The sequence below is a fragment of the Lycium ferocissimum genome, unplaced genomic scaffold (assembly GCF_029784015.1).
Source record: "Lycium ferocissimum isolate CSIRO_LF1 unplaced genomic scaffold, AGI_CSIRO_Lferr_CH_V1 ctg7645, whole genome shotgun sequence".
Classification (NCBI taxonomy): Eukaryota; Viridiplantae; Streptophyta; class Magnoliopsida; order Solanales; family Solanaceae; genus Lycium; species Lycium ferocissimum.
In genome coordinates this window covers 28,055-36,205 of record NW_026726883.1, presented here as the reverse complement: position 1 = coordinate 36,205, position 8,151 = coordinate 28,055, and the positions used below count along the sequence as shown (strand labels likewise).

Below are 8,151 nucleotides of genomic sequence, written 5' to 3'. Positions count from 1 at the left end.
CATCGGCATCGGCACATCTTTGCCGCCACCATGTGGAGTATGAGGTCACCCATTGCGACGGCGCATTGGGTCCATGCATTTCCAACTGGAGGAAAATCTTCCACAAGCAAAGCAAAGAGACCGCACCATACATAGTGGGGGTTGCATGTGCCACATCAGGGTGTGCCAATCTTAAATCGAGCTAAAGATACAAAGGGAGCAAGACATCGGCGGTCGTAAACTAAGTGCCTTAATCGGGCAATGGTCTCGAGATGTAAACTACCGGTCGGAAGCGGACCTCCAAAACGGATTTGCCATTTGCTACAATCATCATTTGGCAAGGCAAGCAAGAATGCCACCACTCAAGGAACCCTACGCCCCGAGCGGGCCAAACGAGTGCCAGCGCGCGCCTTCATTGTGCCAGCCCACCCCGCACCAGCCGGGCCACAGTGCCAGCCGCACAGCGCGGATGCACAATGTCACGGCCAGCCCGCGCAGCGCACGCAGCCCCGGCCCGCGAGCGATGCCGGCCCGGCAGTGTCGGCCGTGCGGGCGACGTGCACCAACATGGGTGCCGACGGACGGGAGCCCACAATCATCATAGATATGTTCCATTGCATATCTTAAGTGTAGCAAGGAAGTTTAGCAAGGATGCGAGATGAGCCCACGGGTCGTCGACGCACGCGACCCCGTGCGAGCACTGAGTGTCAGTCCCGAGCGTTTTCGAGCTATGGATGGAATCTTGGGATTTCGGGTGAACACACCCTTCCTAGGATGTTATTGAATGTGCTTACCAAGTTTGGCGTCACTTGAACATCATTTACCTAAGGGCTTGACTTAGCCAGGAGCGATGTCAGTGTCAAAGCTCCCTAAGGCCATATCTCGTTCCACGAGCATGGGGATGAGATGAAACTTCATGGAGGAGTGAAGGAAGTCAAGAGAAAGAGTTAGGAACAGACGGCGCCTCATTTGGAGTTCGAATCATTGAGAAAGGCCAATTGTGATTCTCGGGCAGAATCATGTCCAGTGCTAAAACTTGGGCTTTTCTTTTTTAAAGCATATATAAGGGGGGCACAGGTGTCTCAGCTCAGCCAGCCTCCCCCGTGCGTGCCACCATCAAGCCGCACCAAGTGAGCAACCTTGGGGGCCAACCTCGAGGGCTGCCTAGGCATCCCCAAAGGGTCCTAGGTACCCATACGAGTTACGCAACTCTATGGGCGGCGCTCGGCCACGAGCCAGCGTTGGGCGCCCAACGAGGGCCGGAGGCTTGACGTATGGACCGACCATGCCCTGCGGGCTATCCTTGAGAATAAGAAAACCCTCCGTGCCGATTGAACACTCGAGGCACCTCTCCTAAGAGCCTCGTGTGTTGACTTGTGAGCTTGGCTCAGGTTCAGCCTAGCGAGCAAGGGTCCGTTGGCCTAGACGTGCAGCCATAGGGCAACGCTGCACCATGCAAGATGGGAGTATGCCTCGAGGGCCACATTTAGCGAAGCCTCATCATAGGCATACTACAAAGGACACACATGACACAGGCCAAGGATTCAGGAGTTGCCTTACTCGGGCGTCGCACCAGCCAGGTGCACCGGCACCAGGCCAGTGTCAAGCTTGAGGATTGGACTGTGCGCGCACCAGCGACGCTCAGCACCAGGCGAGGGACTGCCATGTCCATAGCCGACCCCAGGTGTGTGTGCAGGCAAAGACCCAACATATGAAACATGCCACAGGGGCATACAAGCAAGGCAAGGCCAAGGCCTTGACATCGACCCAGCGGCACTGCTGACGCTAAGCCTCCAATGCCATGGGCACAAGGTCGTGCCATGAGTCCTGGGACTATCATTAGGCTGGCTCGTAGTCCGCCTGGACTACGGGCGCCGCACGGGCCATTAGTGTACCGCTGACACTATAAAGGAGGCGGCCCGTGACAGTTGGTATCAGAGCACAGAGATCATATCATCAGTGCATTATTGAATGTCAGTGCAGAGTTCCTATCAAGGCAGGAAGCGATGTTCTTAATGCCAATCAAGTCAGCAAACCAGATGCCACTGACTAAAGGGGATTGGTTGTACTCAGTTTCCGTTAAAATTTTCTTCATCAGCCATGAACCACATTTTTCATAATCATGTCATGCCACAACCGTTGTTTCCGCCATCGGTTGCATAAGGTGATTTCATGTTGAAACATCTGAATTCCATCGACGCACTTTCAAGGATGGCTTTCACACAATGAGCACTAATTTCAGAGGGATTCCATTGAGACGCGTCTGGTCAACAGGCAGCACCATTGGGCTATGCTACTGGGGATATGTCCACAATCCATCAGTGTTATAAACACTCTGTTGGCAGTCGGTTAGCAACTTTATTCAGCGAATCATGGACTCGCTAAATCATCAGAAGGTAGAGACGGTGAGTGCATCAAAACTTGCCAGTCAAGGTCTCTGGTCTATGTACACAATAGCTGCATCTTTTCGACTATCCTCCCTAAAGGGTAGACCCCAAGCATTGCCTGAGGGCACACAATTGCGGGAATTATTACATTGGACGTCTAGCCATCATAAAGGTCGCAAGCAATAGAAGGCGAGTTCCTCAACAACCATGTCTACATCCAGTGGGCTTATACTTCCCAAAGCAAGGGGCAAGCTCTAGCGTGCGATCATCAAGGCTACGTGTTACGAGAGGCGAGCTACCGCCAATAATCTACCATCATACCTATCATCATGGAGGGAGAGCAATCTCCCGTTTTGAGCTCTAGCCATTGGGTGATACCGAGCTAGAGCGAGGCGCGCCAATGAGCCGCGACAACGTAAGGAAGGACCTGTGAGCAGGCTTCTTTGCGGGGAGTTCATATGTCACAATCAGCAGGTGGAACCATCCACCACATTTGTAATGGAATGCCAAACCAGTTAAATGGGGAGGAAGAATCAGGAAGCAGCCGACCTACCACGTAGGGAGGCAATGTCATTAAAGAGCCGAACCACTGAACGTGGGGAGGCCCATGTCGCATACCTGTGTTGTTAAGCCAAACACACGAAACAACACCAAGATCAGGCTGATCGCATGGCGAGAAACATGGCGATAAAATCATCGATCCACGACGCGTGGGTTAGGCATTTCATCATGCTGAATCACCGAAGTGAGGAGGCAAAGATCAAGGTTAAACATAAGAGTGGGGAATAGTTAAGCTCCAAGTTCGAGAATGTGATCTATACAAAGGGATACCGAACAACCAGGACGGTAACACAGGTACCACACTGGAGAATCGGGCATCAAGCATGGGAGGATCAATTTGAGAACAAAGACCTAGGGTCACGCATGTATGAAGCTATCTCCCTTCGAGCAGAAAAATCAAGTACCCACCAGGTGTGAGTTCTAAGAGTTCTTCTCAGTACCACATGGGACCAAGCATAACAGTTACCGAAGATGCCATGGTGCAGCATGGTCTTCCAGAGGCCATATTCGTTGCAGCTTGGGTTAGAGTTGAACTTCAAGCAACCACCAATGCCAGGGAATAAACAACGTCATGTCAGTCACAACTTGCCACCCGGGCATCGGCTCAAATTGCAAGTCACTCTGAGTCATCATATTGGTACTTGACCTTGCTTACACACCCATCAAGGCGAGTTGCCCAAAATAGAAAAGGGGTCCCTAACAGCATGGTTGGCGAGAGCGCCACAACAAGGGATGCCCACAATAGCCATCAGGCTATCATCACGACATTGGTGCCATACCAAGGGATGCGCATATGAATCATCAGATCATCAGCAGGCATATAGAGTCCGGATCGGGGATGCGCACACGATCATCGGTGCCATACCAAGGGACAAACGGATCGCGGCGTTCATATGGTTCTCGCATCATCGGACCAACATCGTCTTCACATCATCGGCCAGCAGGTCGTCCTCACATCATCGGCCATCAGGCCGCCATCATCTTTCATCGCCCACCAAGGGCGCCATTGCTAGCTTGTCGCCAAGAGATGAGGACATCTTGGAACATCGACATCAGCACATCAGTACTGCCGCCACCCATGTGAGGGAGTACTCACCCATTGCGACAGCATTGGGTCCATGCATTTCCAATTGGAGAAAAATCTTCCACAAGCAAAGCAAAGAGACCGCACCATACATAGTGGGGGTTGCGTGTGCCACACCAGGGTGTGCCAATCCTAAACCGGGCTAAAGATACAAAGGGAGCAGTACATCAACTGGCTGTAAACCAAGTGCCTTAGTCGGGCAATGAGTCTCAGATGTAAACTACCAGTCGGAAGCAGACCTCCAAAACAGATTTGCCATTTGCTACAATCATCATGTGGCAAGCAAGAATGCCACCACTCAAAGTTAGGCCACCAGAGGGTGCATCAGTTGCCGTGAGGATCATGGCGTGGTTGACAACGAGGTCACCACGAAGTTAGCCACCAGAGGGTGCAAGCGCGGAGGCGCTTTCCAAGTGAACACCGGGAGGTGAAGTGCAGAGGCACGCTTGGAAGAAACTTGGGGGAGCAGTGCACGGGCACGACTCCATTTTCAAGAAGAACACACATGGGTTGCCAACCCACAGGATTTGGGGCCGCGATGTAAAACCCCGAGGGATCAAACTCCGGGTTGTCGTTGGCGTTATGAGGCATCGAGGACGATGCCTAGCTTGAGTGGGGGAGAATGTTACGGGCTGCCTTCATTGTGCCTTAGCGCCCGTAACCCCGCACGCCCCGAGCGGGCCAAACGAGTGCCAGCGCGCAGGCAGTGCCAGCCCACAGGCACCAGCCGCACAGGCAGTGCCAGCCGCACAGGCAGTGCCGGCCCACGGCAGTGTCCCCCCGCGGGCGGTGTCGGCCGTGCGGGCGACGTGCACCAACATGGGTGCCGACGGACGGGAGCCCACAATCATCATAGATATGTTCCATTGCATATCTTAAGTGTAGCAAGGAAGTTTAGCAAGGATCTGAGATGAGCCCACGGGTCGTCGACGCACGACCCCCGTGCGAGCCTGAGTGTCAGTCCCGAGCGTTTTCGAGCTATGGATGGAATCTTGGGATTTCGGGTGAACACACCCTTCCTAGGATGTTATTGAATGTGCTTACCAAGTTTGGCGTCACTTGAACATCATTTACCTAAGGGCTTGACTTAGCCAAGGAGCGATGTCAGTGTCAAAGCTCCCTAAGGCCATATCTCGTTCCACGAGCATGGGGATGAGATGAAACTTCATGGAGGAGTGAAGGAAGTCAAGAGAAAGAGTTAGGAACAGACGGCGCCTCATTTGGAGTTCGAATCATTGAGAAAGGCCAATTGTGATTCTCGGGCAGAATCATGTCCAGTGCTAAAACTTGGGCTTTTCTTTTTAAAGCATATATAAGGGGGGCACAGGTGTCTCAGCTCAGCCAGCCTCCCCCGTGCGTGCCACCATCAAGCCGCACCAAGTGAGCAACCTTGGGGGCCAACCTCAAGGGCTGCCTAGGCATCCCCAAAGGGTCCTAGGTACCCATACGAGTTACGCAACTCTATGGGCGGCGCTCGGCCACAGGCCAGCGTTGGGCGCCCAACGAGGGCCGGAGGCTTGACGTATGGACCGACCATGCCCTGCGGGCTATCCTTGAGAATAAGAAAACCCTCCGTGCCGATTGAACACTCGAGGCACCTCTCCTGAGAGCCTCGTGTGTTGACTTGTGAGCTTGGCTCAGGTTCGGGCCTAGCGAGCAAGGGTCCGTTGGCCTAGACGTGCAGCCATAGGGCAACGCTGCACCATGCAAGATGGGAGTATGCCTCGAGGGCCACATTTAGCGAAGCCTCATCATAGGCATACTACAAAGGACACACATGACACAGGCCAAGGATTCAGGAGTTGCCTTACTCGGGCGTCGCACCAGCCAGGTGCACCGGCACCAGGCCAGTGTCAAGCTTGAGGATTGGACTGTGCGCGCACCAGCGACGCTCAGCACCAGGCGAGGGACTGCCATGTCCATAGCCGACCCCAGTGTGTGTGTGCAGGCAAAGACCCAACATATGAAACATGCCACGGGGGCATACAAGCAAGGCAAGGCCAAGGCCTTGACATCGACCCGGCACACCGCCGACGCTAAGCCTCCAAGCCTCGATGCCATGGGCACAAGGTCGTGCCATGAGTCCTGGGACTATCATTAGGCTGGCTCGTAGTCCGCCTGGACTACGGGCGCCGCACGGGCCATTAGTGTACCGCTGACACTATAAAGGAGGCGGCCCGTGACAACAATTATCTTAGATATGCTCCATTGCATATCCTAAGAGTAGCAAAGAAGTTTTGCACACACAGCCCACGGGTGCGTCGACGCCCACGGACATAGATATGTTCCATTGCATATCCCAAGGAAGTTTTGCTTGATGAGCCCACGGGTCGTCGAGCACGCACCTTGAGCGGGCCGCCTCCGAGCTATGGATGGAATCTTGGGATTTCGGGTGAACACACCCTTCCTAGGATGCTATTGAATGTGCTTACCAAATTTGGCATCATCTGAACATCATTTACCTAAGGGCTTGACTAGCCCGGAGCAATGTCGACGACCTTGGCCATATCTCGTTCCGCGAGCGTGGGAATGAGATGAAACTTCATGGAGGAGTGAAGGAACTTAAGAGAAAGAGTTAGAAATAGACGGCGCCGCATTTGGAGTTCGAATTATTGAGAAAGGTCAATTGTGATTATCGGGCAGAATCATGTCCAGTGCTAAAACTTGGGCTTTTACTTTTAAAGCATATATAAGGGCCTCGGCTCGAGACATACTCCCCCGTGCGTGCCACCATCAAGCCGCACCAAGTGAGCAACCTTGGGGGCCAACCTCAAGGGCCTGCCTAGGCATCCCCAATGGGTCCTAGGTACCCATACGAGTTACGCAACTCATGGGCGGCGCTCGGCCATAGTATGGCCTATGGGCGCCCAACGAGGGCCACGCTCACGTATGGACCGACATGCCCGCGGGTTATCCTTGAGAATAAGAAAACCTCCATGCCGATTGAACACTCGAGGCACCTCTCTCTAGAGCCTCGTGTGTTGACTTGTGAGCTTGGCTCGGGTTCGACCCTGCGAGCAAGGTCGGTCCAGACGTGTACGTTGGCAAAGGACGCACCATGCAAGGCATAGTATGTCAAAGGACGGATATTTAGCAAAGCCTCATCATAGGCATACCACAAAGGACACTCATGACACAGGCCAAGGATTCAAGAATTGCCCTACTCAGGCGTCGCACCGGTTAAGTGCACAGGCACCCGACAAGTGTCAAGCTTGAGGATTGGACTGTGCGCGCCCCAGCGACGCTCAGCACCAGGCCAGGGACTGTCATGTCCATAGCCGACCTTAGGTGTGTGTGCAGGCAAAGACCCAACATATGAAACATGCCACAGGGGCATACAAGCAAGGCCAAGGCCTTGACATCGACCCAGCAGCACTGTTGACGCTAAGCCTCCAACGCCATAGGCACAAGGTCGTGCCATGAGTCCTGGGACTATCATTATAGACTGGCTCGTAGTTCGCCTGGACTACGGGCGCCGCACGGGCCATTAGTGTACCGCTGACACTATAAAGGAGGCGGCCCGTGACATGGTGCACAACGCCCGCACGGCTGACACTGCATGCGGGGCGCCGACACCCCGTGCATATCGGATCCGACACCCTTGCTACACTTAAGATATGCAATGGAACATATCTATGCGAGCGGTTGACACTCGTTTGGCCCGCGTGCGTGCGGCGCGCCGCTCGGGCATGGTTTGGCCGCTCGGGGCACGCGAGGCTGCGCAATGAAGGTAGTGTCTTTCTAGGGTGTGATGGGCACCCGACCCTTACTTAGGCCGAGCGAACCCTCTTACTATCGTAACACTCGTAGCTATCTTTTGGGCCTTTAGCCAAATCATAAATACATAGCGATAGTTTTTTTTTTTTTTTTTTTTTCCGGAAAGACAAACATGCTTTTCATACTTTTCCAAATCAAACAAAAAGCGCAACGTGTAATACTTTTAATACAATGCACAACAATACAACGGCTTATGGAGCCGCTCACGACCGACATCTTATACCCACGACAACGTACGCAAAGTCTCTAACTTGCGCGATCGAAATCATAGCACATGTACGCTGACTCGGCAACCCTCCAGGGCGAATGGAGCTTGCCAACATTGCTGGGTCATCTTCTATAATGGCTCCTACTCGCTTGGCT

The 8,151-nt window shown here is 53.5% G+C and overlaps 2 long non-coding RNA genes across 2 annotated transcripts in view; both read left to right on the top strand.

The window, feature by feature from the left end:
- The first annotated feature begins 4,396 nt into the window (after positions 1 to 4,396).
- LOC132045686 (uncharacterized) lies at positions 4,397 to 6,010 on the top strand. Its single transcript, XR_009412508.1, has 3 exons — positions 4,397 to 4,700; positions 4,732 to 5,861; positions 5,937 to 6,010. It is a non-coding gene; the product is annotated as an uncharacterized LOC132045686 (long non-coding RNA).
- A 714-nt stretch (positions 6,011 to 6,724) lies between these two features.
- LOC132045685 (uncharacterized) overlaps positions 6,725 to 8,151 on the top strand; it is a 28,085-nt gene continuing 26,658 nt past the window's right edge. The window contains exon 1 of the long non-coding RNA XR_009412507.1: positions 6,725 to 6,810. This is a non-coding gene — a long non-coding RNA (uncharacterized LOC132045685). The remainder of the gene's footprint in view (positions 6,811 to 8,151) is intronic.